Consider the following 13,429-nt stretch of genomic DNA (forward strand, 5'->3'; position numbering starts at 1 on the left):
AGCTCTAATCGGTTAGAATCTAGGACTCGCGAATACATTTTCTCTCCTCTGCACTAAACATTTTCAATCTACCATTTGACTGAGGACGGGGGTCCAAATCCCCCTACAAAGAAGTCTACAACCGAAAAACTTAATTTCAGCAAGAGAGAAATCAATTTTGCTTTGATAGAAATTTTTATACGCCGGGAAGGTGACCAACACTTATTTAGCGGATTGCCTTACTATTCACGGGTAAGTCTGTTCCGTCTGAGCAATACCCACACTTCAGTCCTTTTGTCGGGGCAATTGTCTGGCGTAAGACTTGTTTGGTTTGTTTGTCTATTCTACAATTATAGAAATCTACAATTAAACGTCGCGAGTGTTGAACTCCTAAAGTTTCCCTACAATAAAATGTCTTCTTCATTCTAGAGAACATATGCATTTATGGCTCGCTTGAAACAACCCAGTTTATGAATAAACTATTTTCTCTGCATTCTAGGATCATTAGCAAATGAACGACTGAAGGCTTAATTTGAGCTCAAAAGGATATATTACTATTTTTAAACAGGGCTTACAAAACTAAGCAGACAGGATAATGCTGGAAAACAAAGATTTTGCCAAAAATTATTGTAACGGCTGCTCTCCCACAATTGACAACGAAAACTTTACACTGCCAAGTTCGTTTTAGCGGTTCAAAATCAGTCAAGATATTTTGTTTTTTGCAGTTCACTTTGGTAACTGTATATCCGCTATGTTCTTACCGTTGCATTACAATTTCAGTTCGTAACTATTCGCTATTCCTATTTTTTTCAACTATCAATTTGAACTGGATTGCTACAGATCATACAATACGGGATCTCTTTATGTATACCAGTTCAATCCGATAGAAAAAACATATCGAAGACAAAAAAATATGTCTAAGACCATTTTTGCAAAAATATTTAAATTTAAACTTAAGTTGTATTTTGCTGTTTGTACTCACAAGTTGAGAATACAAGAAGTTGGGGTTGTAACAGTTGAATTTCAGCTCCAATAATTCGTAGATACAAGACACAGTAACAGAATCTACTGCTCAAGAATAATATTTTGAACAAAAGAGACAGTAACACTTTACTGCTCAGGAATATTTCTAGTTCAAGACACAGTAACACGTTATTAACTGCTCAAGTCAATTTGATTTGCAATATTTTGCTGAGTTATACTTTCAACAGTTTTCTGCGGCTACTACGTTGCGCTCTGTGTGTTGCCTTTTGTTATTTCTCCCTTTTTCTCTTTTCTATCACGTGACAAACTGTAACTAGAACTAGAACTATAACTATAACTATTAAATGACTAGGACAACAGAAAGCGTTTTGTTTCTATTTTCCTGCCTACGCAATCTTAGTGAGCTCAGCTCCAATATCGCCGGCCCTGTTTTCCTTCGTGAAAACATCTTCGTCCATTGATAGTACTGGAGCGAGCTTCACCACAGGCCTCTTGTTCACTCCGTCCTTTGATTGAATTGTTGCTGATCGAATTGTTTGGTCAGAACCCTCCATAGTTTCTGTTACTCGACCAAGTTTGTAATATCCTCGTTTGTCACTGTGTTCGACCAACCAAACGAGGGCAACTTTGTTCAGAATTCTGTTTGATTCACAATTCCAATTTTGTCGATTGTTCAATGTTGGCAGATACTTTTTTCTGAATCGGTCCCAGATGAGATCGGAGTACGCTTGTGTTTGTCGGATGAGCTTTCTATGATTAACACCTTCTTCCGCGCATGATAGGTATGGTAAAAAAACGTTTTTGTTGCCAAGCAGGAAATGGTTTGGAATAATAGATTCCAAATCATTTACATCCGAACTGACTGGTGTCAAGGGTCTTGCGTTCAACGTCTGCTCAACAAGACACATTGTTGTTGAAAGAACATCTTCCGTTACTGATCGGTTCCTCAACACTGCGAACATTGCTTTCTTGCAACTTCTGACCAGTCTTTCCCATACTCCTCCAAAGTGAGGTGCGGCAAGCGGGTTGAACTCCCATCTGTTGAACCAAATGTTCTTCAATTCTTTCTTTGTTCCATGCTGCGACATACTCTTTGAGCTCCCGGTCTGCTCCAACGAAGTTTGTCCCGTTGTCACTGATCATTTTTTTGGGTTTGCCTCTTCAAGCTATGAACCGCATAATTGCATTTAGACAACTGTCAGTGTTCAACTTTGGAATAATCTCTATATGTACGGCTCGTACTGTTACACATGTGAACAAACAACACCATCGTTTTTCCTTTCTGAGCCCATTTTTAACTGTTAAGGGGCCAAAGTAGTCTACTCCAACATTTGCAAAAACGGTTGAAGCATCAAGCCTTTCTGTCGGTAGCTCGGCCATCACTGGAGTCATTCCTGTGCTCTGCCTCTTTGGCAGGTGATGATTCGTTCTTTTTTGAACGCAAGGCAATCCTTACGCCAAGATTTCGGAATCGTTGCTGAGCTATGTTTTTGACATGCTCAGTCCCTTAATGGGAACTGTTCTTGTGCGCGTTACGCAAGAACAATTCGACGCCATGATGTTTCCAATGTAACAATATTGGATTCTTTGCGTTGAAGTCCAATTGACTTTTGCCTATTCTGCCTTTGGCGCAAATAAGTCCCCTTCGGTTAATGAAAAGTGAAAACTGTAAAATTTTGCTACCTTTTTGGAATTTGTTCAGCTTTTAGAGATTTCATCTCTTCAGCGAATTGTTCTTGCTGTAATAATCTGAAGATAGTTGCCTTGGCATCTTCAATACCAATCCTCTTTGTTGCTGGTTTCTTTTTCCTCAATGCTCGCTGCACGTATGCCATTGTGTTTACAAGTCTATTGAAATTGCTGAATCGTCCCCGCTGAACAATTGGTTTCTTTTCTTCGGCCTGCGTTGTGAAAGTTGACGTGGACATGTTCTCTTCATCTGCAGCAAAGACCATGTTGACTTGCTCAGGCCACTCGCTTTCTGGTTGCTTCAACCAGTCTGGCGCAGTAAGCAACTCGCTTCTCCTGAGTTCAGCAACATTAATGGCTCTGCTGCCAATGTCTGCGGGGTTGTGAATTCCGATCACATGTTTCCTCTGTTAAAAATCAGTTGTATCCAGTATCTCAGGCACGCGGTTGGCCACAAACACTTGTTGTTTGCGGCGAGAGCTGTGTATCCATTGCAGTACTGTAGTTGAGTCCGACCAGAAACTGTAACTGTTTATCTTCATCTCGTGTTCTTTGACAATTTGTTCTTTCAATCTCACTGCCATCACCGCTGCTTGCAATTCCAAGTGTGGTATTGAAAAATGTCTCATCGGCGCGACTCTGCATTTTCCAATTATAAATGCTACGCCGGAGAAATATACTTTCGGTTGCGAACGCAGATAGGCCACTGCACACATCGTGTCCTCAGATGCAGCATCAGCCAACACAGAAGTTCAATTTTGTTCTCCAATGTATTGAAGTATCCTCTGTCAATGCTTGTTTCGGCTACAATAGGAAGCTGTTCCTTCCATTTCAGGAATTCTATTGTCCAGGAATTCTAATGTTTCCCATTCTTCGTCCAGGTGTTCTTCACAAATTGTCTCATGCGAACACTGAATGGAGCAAATAATCCAATTGGGCCAAATACTGAAGATACCAGAGAGAAGATCTCCCTTTGGGTTATAGGAGCCTCAAATTCTTTGTTGGTACCTCTGAAGACCTGAAGACTATCGTCAGTAACATTCCATTGCACTCCAAGTACAAATGATCCCTGTGCATTTTTTCAACATCAACTTGCTTGGTATTGCTGATTGATTTCGAGCCTTCAGCTATCACTGCGTTCACTTCATCATTGTTGCTAATCCACTTCTTCAACTCAAATCCATGTTTCGAGAGAAGTGGTTGTAGCTGATTGAACACCTCGATACCTTCTTCGGCTGTTTCTAATGATTTGATTAAATTGTCCATGTAGAAGTTGTTGTGGATTGCTTTTGCCCGTGTAGGGAACTCATCTTCATTATCAATGCCGACTCGTTTGAGAGCGTAGTTCGCGCACGTTGGTAAACTCTTTGCTCCAAAAACGTGGCGCTGGTTTTCGTATATTTGCACCGCCTCATTAAGTTTCGGTCTCCATAAAAATTTCAGGGAGCTCTTGTCTTGTTCAGGAACCTGCACTTGCAGAAACATTGATTCGATATCAGCTGTTAGGGCTATTGGTTCTTAACGAAATCTAAAAATTGCTCCAACTAACTCATGTTAAATCGGGTCCGGCTAGTAGCTTATCGTTCAGGCGTACTTCTTTATACTTTGATGCAGCTTTGCAAACACGGTGGACTTTACCGGGTTTTTTCGCGTTTAGCACTGGATGGTGTGGCAAATACCATTCTTTCCCAAAAGTGGCCCTGATTTCTGATTGGTTCAATATCAAATCCCTTCTCAACATCTGCATCTATTGACTGTTGATACAAATTTTTAAAATTTGGGTCCTTTTGGAACCTTCGCTCCATCTTTTGTGCTTGCAGTTCCTTCCTGGACTGACTGACAACGCCTATTTTGCAAGCATTATTTTCTATGTCCCACCATGACTGAATATTTTCTGGCATTTTCACGTCTTCTCTGCTGGCGGAATGACAAAAATTTTGTCTCCTGTTACCTTTCATGGGTCCACTAACTACCCATCCCAATTCTGTTAGGACAGCGAAAAGTTCACTTTGTCTTCCAATCTTGTAGTCTAATGCTCTTTGGAGGTTGTACGCATCTTGACCTAAAATGATGCCAACTTCCATCAATTTAAAGCTTCTGTTGGGAAGTACACTCAAATGACTGAATATTTGTTTCATTTTGCTATAGTCATAGTTTGTGTATTCCAATGAAATTGACGGGTGTACAAACGCCTCAAGTGAATGTACCTTGGAAAGCAGTCCCTTTATTTTTAGAGGAACCCTTTTTGTCTTCAGATTCCTTGTTCCATGTATGCCAGCTATGTTGAGCGTTACATCGGTGCCTGCAGCTTGCAACTTCTCCTGAACGCTTTGATCGATGAAAGATACCGTTGATCCGCTTTCAAGGAAAGCATAAGTATTAAGTCGGTTGCAGCCGCTCTGTATTGATACAGGAACTTTCTGGAGAAAACTGGTAACTTTATTACTTTGATTTATTGTAGCTGCGCCTACGTTGACTGCGTGATTGCCCTCATCCATTTCGTTTTCTGAGTGTAGCAATCAATTGTGCCTTTTGGTACATCCGTTTACAACGCACGCTTTGACTTTGCAATCTTTGATTGCATGTCTTTTTCCCAGGCATCCGTAACATAAGCGTTCTTTCCCCACTGCCATGCATCGATCATTCACACTCATGTTTTTGAATGATAGACAGTTCCAAATTTTATGAGTGCCATCGGCTAATGGACAATGATCGCTTTGAATTTGCTTGGTTTCTTGCAGGTATGAACTTGCACTGAACTTCGATGTCTTCGAGAATCGTTTTTCTCTATTTGTGTTGCGTCGGTCTTCTTCTTTGCGTTCCCCTTTAAACGCTGAAAACCCTTCATGGACGAATGCCATTCGTGATAGCCATTTTCCAAACTTGATTAGATCAGGCCAGTCCTCGTCCTTGTCATCGACGTAGAACCACCATTTTGCTTTAAGAACCTGTGGTAGCTTATCAACTGCCATGTACAATTTCGAACTTGATTGCAAATCACCAATATGTTTGTACTCCTTGAGCACGTTCACGAAGTTAGATACAATAACAGAAAAATTTATCAGGCTGGTTGAATCATGAGGTTTCATTTGATTTGCCTTTCGTAGGCTCTTGGGCTGCGCATCTATAATTACATGCAGTCTTCCAAATTTTCTTTCTAAAATGTTCCAGGCAGCAGTATAAAACTGTCCAGAATAGCCCATTCCCGATATTGCAGATTTTGCTTTGCCTGTTAGCAGAGTCTTCAAATAGCCCATTTTCTCTGAGTCGGGAATCATGCGTTTATCTACTGTTGCTATGAACATGCTAGACCACTCAGGCTACTCCAGCGGGTTTCCGTCAAAATTGTTCAACCTCAGTTTTGGTAAACTACTGCTTGAATGTCCAGTGTTCTAGTGCCTTCCAGCTATCGGAGATAAATGCCGCTCTTGAACACTTGCTGAGCGTTCGCGAGAGTTTGGGTAACATGGGTAATGCTATGCTTATTCCGTTCAGGGCTGACGTCAATGCAAGCTCTTGGTCAAATTGGTGTTAGCGTGTCGTTCATCGAATTTGCCCACTCCGAGACATCTCTCCCTTTTGGGGTCCAATTGAAAGGTGACTTGTCACGCGCCTTAGTCGATTGGGAACGTAGCTCATCTTACTCCAATGCTATTCTTTGCAATTGGCGCTCTAGGTCTCGCTTCTTTTCCCGAAGCTGATGTTGGATCTCTAGTTCTTTCATTTGCATTTCTAGCTCAAACCTCTTTCGATCAAATTGTGCTCGTTCGATTTGCAATTTTGTTTCAAATTCAAATTCCTTCATTCGTTCTTCAACCCGACGTTTCACTGAAGATGTTTCCGAAACGTTTTCTGTATCTTGGTCGATTGTCTGCACGATTCGTGTAACCGTGTTCGTCGTTGCATAGCTTTTGTAATCATGTTTTTGCTTAAACTCTCGAATTCCAACGTTTTGTTCTATCTGATGCAAATTATTTGCAGGCAGTTGCTCTTCAATGGCAGGAAGAGTTGACTGGCTTTGCTGGCGTGACATGTTTGTCTGTCCGTGGATATACGGTAACCACTCTGCGTTCAAATATTGAAAGTATTTTTCTGTCTCGAATTTTTAAAGAAATATATGGGTCTCAGAGAGTCTCAGCTTTCTTATTCACGAGTCCTTGAACGCTCTCGATCAATTGCAGTATCTGCTGATAAAGAGTCTTGAGCTTGCTTGGTGGATCTTGATTCTTAATGAGCTCAAAACTTGCTTTCTGTTTCTCTATCCAGTTGTTTTGCAAGTTGCTGATCTGTCTACCCAAAGCGCTTTGACTCTGTGACGGAGTCATTTCTTGTGTACTTTGGGACTGCAGCTTGAATCTCTACAGCTCCTTTGTTTGTTTGCTTTAATTAAGTTTTGCTTTTCAACGTTCCTACTTCCTTTGCCAAATTTGCTTTGCGTTGTTGAATTTCTCGTTGGGTTTTGTTCCCGTTAGTCGATGACTTCGTCACTTCGACTGTTGGGTTGGCCAGCAGCTAGTTCCACTGTCCGGGTCGTCGCAGCAAATATAACGGCTGCTCTCCCACAATTGACAAGGAAAACTTTACACTGCCCTGTTCGTTTTAGCGGTTCAAAATCTGTCAAGATTTTTTTTTGCAGTTGACTTTTGTAACTGTATATCCGCTATGTTCTTACCATTGCATTATAAATTTACTGCTCAATGATAATATGTTGAATACAAGACACAATAACAATTTACTGCTCAGGAATATTTCTAGTTCAAGACACAGTAACACGTTATTTACTGCTCAAGACAATTTGTTTTGCAATATTTTGCTGAGTTATACTTTCAGCCGTTTTCTGCGGCTGCTACGTTGCGCTCTGTGTGTTGCCTTTTGTTATTTCTCCCTTTTTCTCTTTTTTATCATGTGACAAACTGTAACTAGAACTAGAACTATAACTATAAGTATTATATGACTAGGACAACAGAAAGTGTGTTGTTTCTATTTTCCCCCCTATGCAAGCTCAGCTCCAACAGTTATGTTAGATAGGCGCCACCTGGCATTGACAAGGCAGACAATTCACCCCACTTTATACCAAAATTTTGCGGTGAAAGGGTTGAATTGTGCGTTTCCACGCATAGATCTTACATAATTTTGCATTTCTAAGCTTAGATCTTACATAATGTTTCGCTTCTAAGAGTAGAAAAATTAATTAATTCGCAAAATTATTTAAGATCTACGCTAATTTCAACGCAAAATTAGGTAAGATCAACGCTAAGATAAACGCTAAATTATACAAGATCCACGCTTAGAAACGGAGTAATTCATGCATGCTTTCACTCTTTAGCAGCTTGAAATATCAATTTTTTCAAAAAAAATCTGATTAAAAAATAAATGTGAGCGTTAATGCTAGCGAAATTCAAATTTCTAACAGCACTAATCAATAAAACTGCTGACAAGTCTTCTTGACAAAAAACTCAAGCCAAAAAAATTATACTTTTTTTCGTTTTACAGTGTTTGCGCTCTCGGTTTTTAGGACAATTTACGTTTCTGGGAACTATCATCAAATAATTTTTTTCAACTATCATCAAATAGAATTTTTTTTTCATTTTTAATTCTAGAGTCTGACACTATTTACTGGAGCAATCGTGTTCTCCAAATTAATCGCAAACCAGTAACATTATAATATTGCCGTCTATTAGTACAAATGTCCACCGTCCACGAACGGTCTATCAACTGGTCATTTTAGTTGACGTTCGGCATAATTTTAGTATTAATGGATAGTTAAACTGGTTCTTCTACTATGAAGACGGGAAGCAAAAATGCTTGCAAATCATGACAGAGGCGGGCAAAAAACGCATGTGGTTGCAGTATGACAGGCATTATCAATGCACTTACTATATGCTAAAATGCACAATTGCAATCTATAAAAAATATGATTCAAAAGAGACTATTTAATTAACTTTCCAATGGAATTTAATGGTATTAGAACCAAATACAACATAACAAATTAAACCAATATCCAACTGCACCTAAAAAAGTATCTTATCTTTTATCCTTAACCTTTTAACGGAAGCTTTCAGGAGTATTATATAGTACAATCATACATAAACAAGATGATTTATACTTTAATAGGTACTTGAACTCAATTTTTCACTATTGGAACCAAAAGTCTGATCAAATTGAAGTTGACCGAGTAAGCATGTTATTGGTAACCAGGTGACCAGCTGATACTTCGCGTTGGTAATACACTACTAAACGAAAAAAAAGCTGTTTTTTAAAAAACACTATTAGGTATATCAAAGGAAACTAAAACAAATCTGTTTTTTAAATACTGTTAGGTACATCAACGAAAACTAAAACAGTTTTTGCTGCGTTGGGTATTCTTGCTACATCGTATCATTTCTGGAATATCTAAAACATCTGGGAAAGATTTGAAATAAGTATCCCTACTTTAACAACAGTTTTCAATCTGCTGGCCTATCAAAAGTTATGTGAATATTTGCCATCCTTGGTTTATGATGGTGGTTTATGATGGTGGTGGTGATGGTGGTGAAAGAGCTGTCATATGAGCATAAAATTTTATGTTGCTTAAAACTGTATAAGCTACTCAACTGGTTACGAGAGATGGCGATTACCCAAAACACTTGAACCACCACTCCCCCCCCACTGCCCCCCCATCAGCGGGAATTTAAAGCAAATACTGTTATGATCAATGAATTTGTCGTGGTCTCGAGCACGAGTAACAAGATTTTTATTATTTTAATAACTGAATTCAAAATGGCCTAAATGTACAAAAATTCACAGGTATTTTTTGTCCGTATCAGTATAAAAATTTACAGATCCGTCTAGATATAGATAAACTGATATGGGTTAATTTACACCTTAGTTGTGAGCAAGTTTTTCCCTTTGCCGTATATGGCAAGGTCTAGTGCAGTTTTCTGCACTTAACACATTGTTCTCCCTACCTGAGAAAATGTCGTTTCTATCTACTGGGAGGGTCGGAGAGTTGGTTTCTGATCTTATCTGGTGGTTGGAAGGTTGAATCTATCACACAAATTTATGGTTTGTGTACACTGATAAACTTGTGGTACGAACAAATTTGAATTGACAATTCGGTTCAAATTAGAAACCATTATTCAATTTCACTTCACCAAACATCAGGTAAGAAAGTTTTTTTCATATATCGAAGTTTTAATTTAAGTTGCTAAGTTCGCCACTTCTCGATATATCGCATCCTCCTTCCATTTTTAAGCAAGTTTGTAGGAATAGTTTCCCCAAATCTTTCTGGTTGTTTTTTATTTCTGTTTGAAGTTCTGGTGGCGGCTGAAGGTTGTTCCCCTTCAACTACTGAGGTTTCTTCAGTAGAGTTGGGTGCTGCCACTTCTATGTCGTCCCTACTGCTCTCAGACTCTGAGTCAGTGGATTCAGTCTTGATGGCGTCAGGTTACAGTCGTGGAATTTGATTGTCACTAACAATCACTGTCTTGTTTGAATTCTCCAGCTGAATAAACGAAGTTTTCATTCTTTTACGGATAATGTAAGTAGCTGCAATCGTTGGTGAACTGTTTGCCGGTTTGAAGAGGACTCGTTCACACAGATCAAAATCAGTGACTACTGGAGTTCTTACTTTGCGTCCCAGTAGCAGTTCTACAGGAGTTTTGCACCACGTCTTGGAATTGTTCCGATGTGTCATCAACGCCCGCTGTAGGAAAGCGCCAAATGACACATTCAGATTTGGACTCCAGGCTTGAATAGCCCGTTTAACTGTTTGGATCGCTCGTTCAGCAATCCTATTTGCTCTTGGAAGGTAGATGGGAGATTCCGTCTTTTTAATCCCCAGTGATTCACACCATTGCTTTAGGTCACTGCTCACAAACTCAGGACCATTGTCTGATACTAATATTCTTGGTATCCCAAATCTTGCACAGATTTCACTCAAGTGCACCTTCACTGTTTGTGAGGTTCTATTTACAGCAGGGAAGTCTTCTATCCAAACTGATCCCGCGTCTACTATCACTAAGATATTACCTTGATCCTTAACGTAGCCCCAGTCCATGTGGAGTCTTTTCTGAACTTCAGCTTCCGTCCAAGTAGATATTGTTTTTCCCAGGCTAGGCCTGTTTTCTTGGCATTCCTTACAGTTACTAACATATCGAAGAACATCTTGACTGATGCCGGGCCACCAAGCCATCATTCGAACTGTTGTTTCAGTTGCATTTTTGCCTGGGTGAGTCTAGTGAGCTGTGGCTACCACCATGGGTCTTATTTTGGGTGGAATGAAAGGCACAACTCCTCGAAAGATGAATTCATTGTAAATAGTCAAGGCGTCTTTCTGTTGTTCAAACCCTATCTCTGCTTCTAAGCACTGTTTCCAGATGCCGCTTTTTATTCGTTTGATGACATCTTGAAAAAGTCAATTCAATCTCAGCTCAGTTTTGATATCTGACTGGGTTAACAGTTCGGATTGGACGAAGTAGATAATGTGAAGAGCAAAACAGACTCAATCATTGTCATCAATGTCGTCAAAGTCTAGTCTGCTCAAAGCATCATTGTGGGGGATCTATTTTTCCTGGTGTATATTTCAATTCGAAGTCAAATCCCACCAGCGCTATCGCCCATCTCGTAATTCTTGCCCATGCTGTTTTCGGAATTTCTTCGTCTGGGCCGAAGAGGTATTTGAGAGGTTTGTGGTCTGTCTGTAGAGTGAACCTTCTTCCGAGTAGAATTTGTTTCAATCTTGTGACCAAAAAGACAATTGCATGTGCCTCTCGCTCATTATTGAAGTAATTTTGTTCGGCTTGTGACAATTTGCTTGAGGCGTAGATCACAGGATGTCCTTCTTGTGAGAGTACCCCGCCTATAGCTTTCTCTGAGGCGTCTGTTGTCACGGTTGCTTCCTTCGTCAAATTGTAAGGCTGTAAAAGAGGGTTAGCACATAACTCGTTTTTGAGGTTTCCAAAAACATTTAGCTCTTCTTTTTCCCATCTGATTTCTCCTTTTTGAATTTCGTTTAGGGGTAGCATTTTTGTTGCAAAATCAGGTATCATTCGACCATGAAAATTTGCTAAGCCGACAAAGGACTCAAGTTGTTTCATATTTGATGGCGGTTCTGCATTTTTGATTTTCTCAACATTTTTAGAATCGGGTTCTATTCCTTCTTTGGAAACAGAGTAACCAAGAAAACTTACGCTTGAAACTGGTTTTGAGTCGGATTTCTTCTCATTGATGGTGAAATTTTTTTCACGTAGCCGCCTCTTGACTGCAAGCATTCGTTTCTTGTTTTGATCCTTTGTTGTTCCATATACTAGAGCGTCGTCTTGGAAGATGACCACATCATTGATTCCTTTGAGAGTTGACTCAATGCAATTTTGGAAGATTGACGAAGAGTTCCTTAGGCCCTGAGGAAGCCTGCACATCTTGAAAAATCCTTGCGATGTATTGATTGTGTATATTTTTTTGCATCCTCGTCCAGCTCAATTTGATAGTATGCGTCTGATGAGTCAATTTTTCTAAAGTAAAAGGCCCCATGGAGATTATGGAAGATGGTCTCTATGTCTGGGATTGGATAGTCCTTGTCCATAACTTTGCCATTGATGTGAACTTTCAGGTCCACGCATAGTCTCATAGCTCCGTTTTTCTTTCGCTGCCACACTACTGGTGATGCATTTGTGACCCCACCAGGTTGTACTGGCTCCAGGATGCCCTGTCGTACCATTGTATCAAGCTTCTTTTTGGCCCTGTCTTGGAGAGGTAGACCCTGTCTTGTTCTGGCTTTGCAGAAGATTGGCCGTGAACCCGGTATGAATTTCACATGCGCTTTGTATCCTTTGATTGCTTGTGTTCTTTCATCACTCACTGCATTGATGCCTTTTTGGGGTAGTATGTCTCTCCCAAGTAGCCCAAATTTTTTGTCGGATTGCACAACTGCTAGTTGTTGTTGCCTATACTTGCTTCGGTTCCACTCAACATCACAAGTTAGTGATCACAATAGCGTCAGTTGCTGACCGTCATAGGCCTCAAGACGTCTGAATTTCCCATTTAACTGAGGTTTACCAAGCTCAGTCCAGATTAATGATGATATCAAGGTGCTATCAGCACCGGTATCAACTTGCCTTTTTATTTTATGGTCTCTTTCTGTAAGGTACTCTCATGTCACCGACATGTTAAAAACGTTTTTCCGTGTATCGTACCATCCCATCTCCATTTCAGTTGATGTTTGACCAGACAACTTACCCTCTTCCTCGCAGAAATTGTTGTGCTGGTCAGACTTACATGACATAGGCTGGGTTTTACTTCTGCACATTTTGGAAAAGTGCCCCACCTTTCCACAGGTGTTACATTTTTTGTTCAATGCTGGACACGGCTTGCTACTGTGTGGCTTACCTCCACGTCTATTACACAAGTTACCGTCGCCATTATTACCAGTGAACTTTTCACTAGGTATTCTGAAGGTCTTTTTGAAGTTGTATCACACTTCTTCTTTTATTACAAATGGTGTATTACCTTTTGAGGAACCCGCAAAAGCCATGGCTTGACTTCTGAACTGTGAGCTTTCTCTCATTCCAGACAGAGACATCGTTGGTTTAGTTTTAATGCCATATAATAGTCTTAATTTGGCCTCAGGGTCTCTCAAACCTGAGATAAATTTAATTTTTATTTTTTTTATCAACTTATCCTCATTACTGTTTTAAGTTTTTTGAAGTCACAATAACGTGCTTCTTCTCTGAGCCGCGCTAGAAAATCGTCGTCAGATTCTACAACGCCTTGGACAACGGACAGAAATTTAGCCTTCTCT

The sequence above is a fragment of the Convolutriloba macropyga genome, chromosome 4 (genome assembly GCF_964194025.1).
Source record: "Convolutriloba macropyga chromosome 4, txConMacr16.3, whole genome shotgun sequence".
NCBI classification, from domain to species: domain Eukaryota; kingdom Metazoa; phylum Xenacoelomorpha; order Acoela; family Convolutidae; genus Convolutriloba; species Convolutriloba macropyga.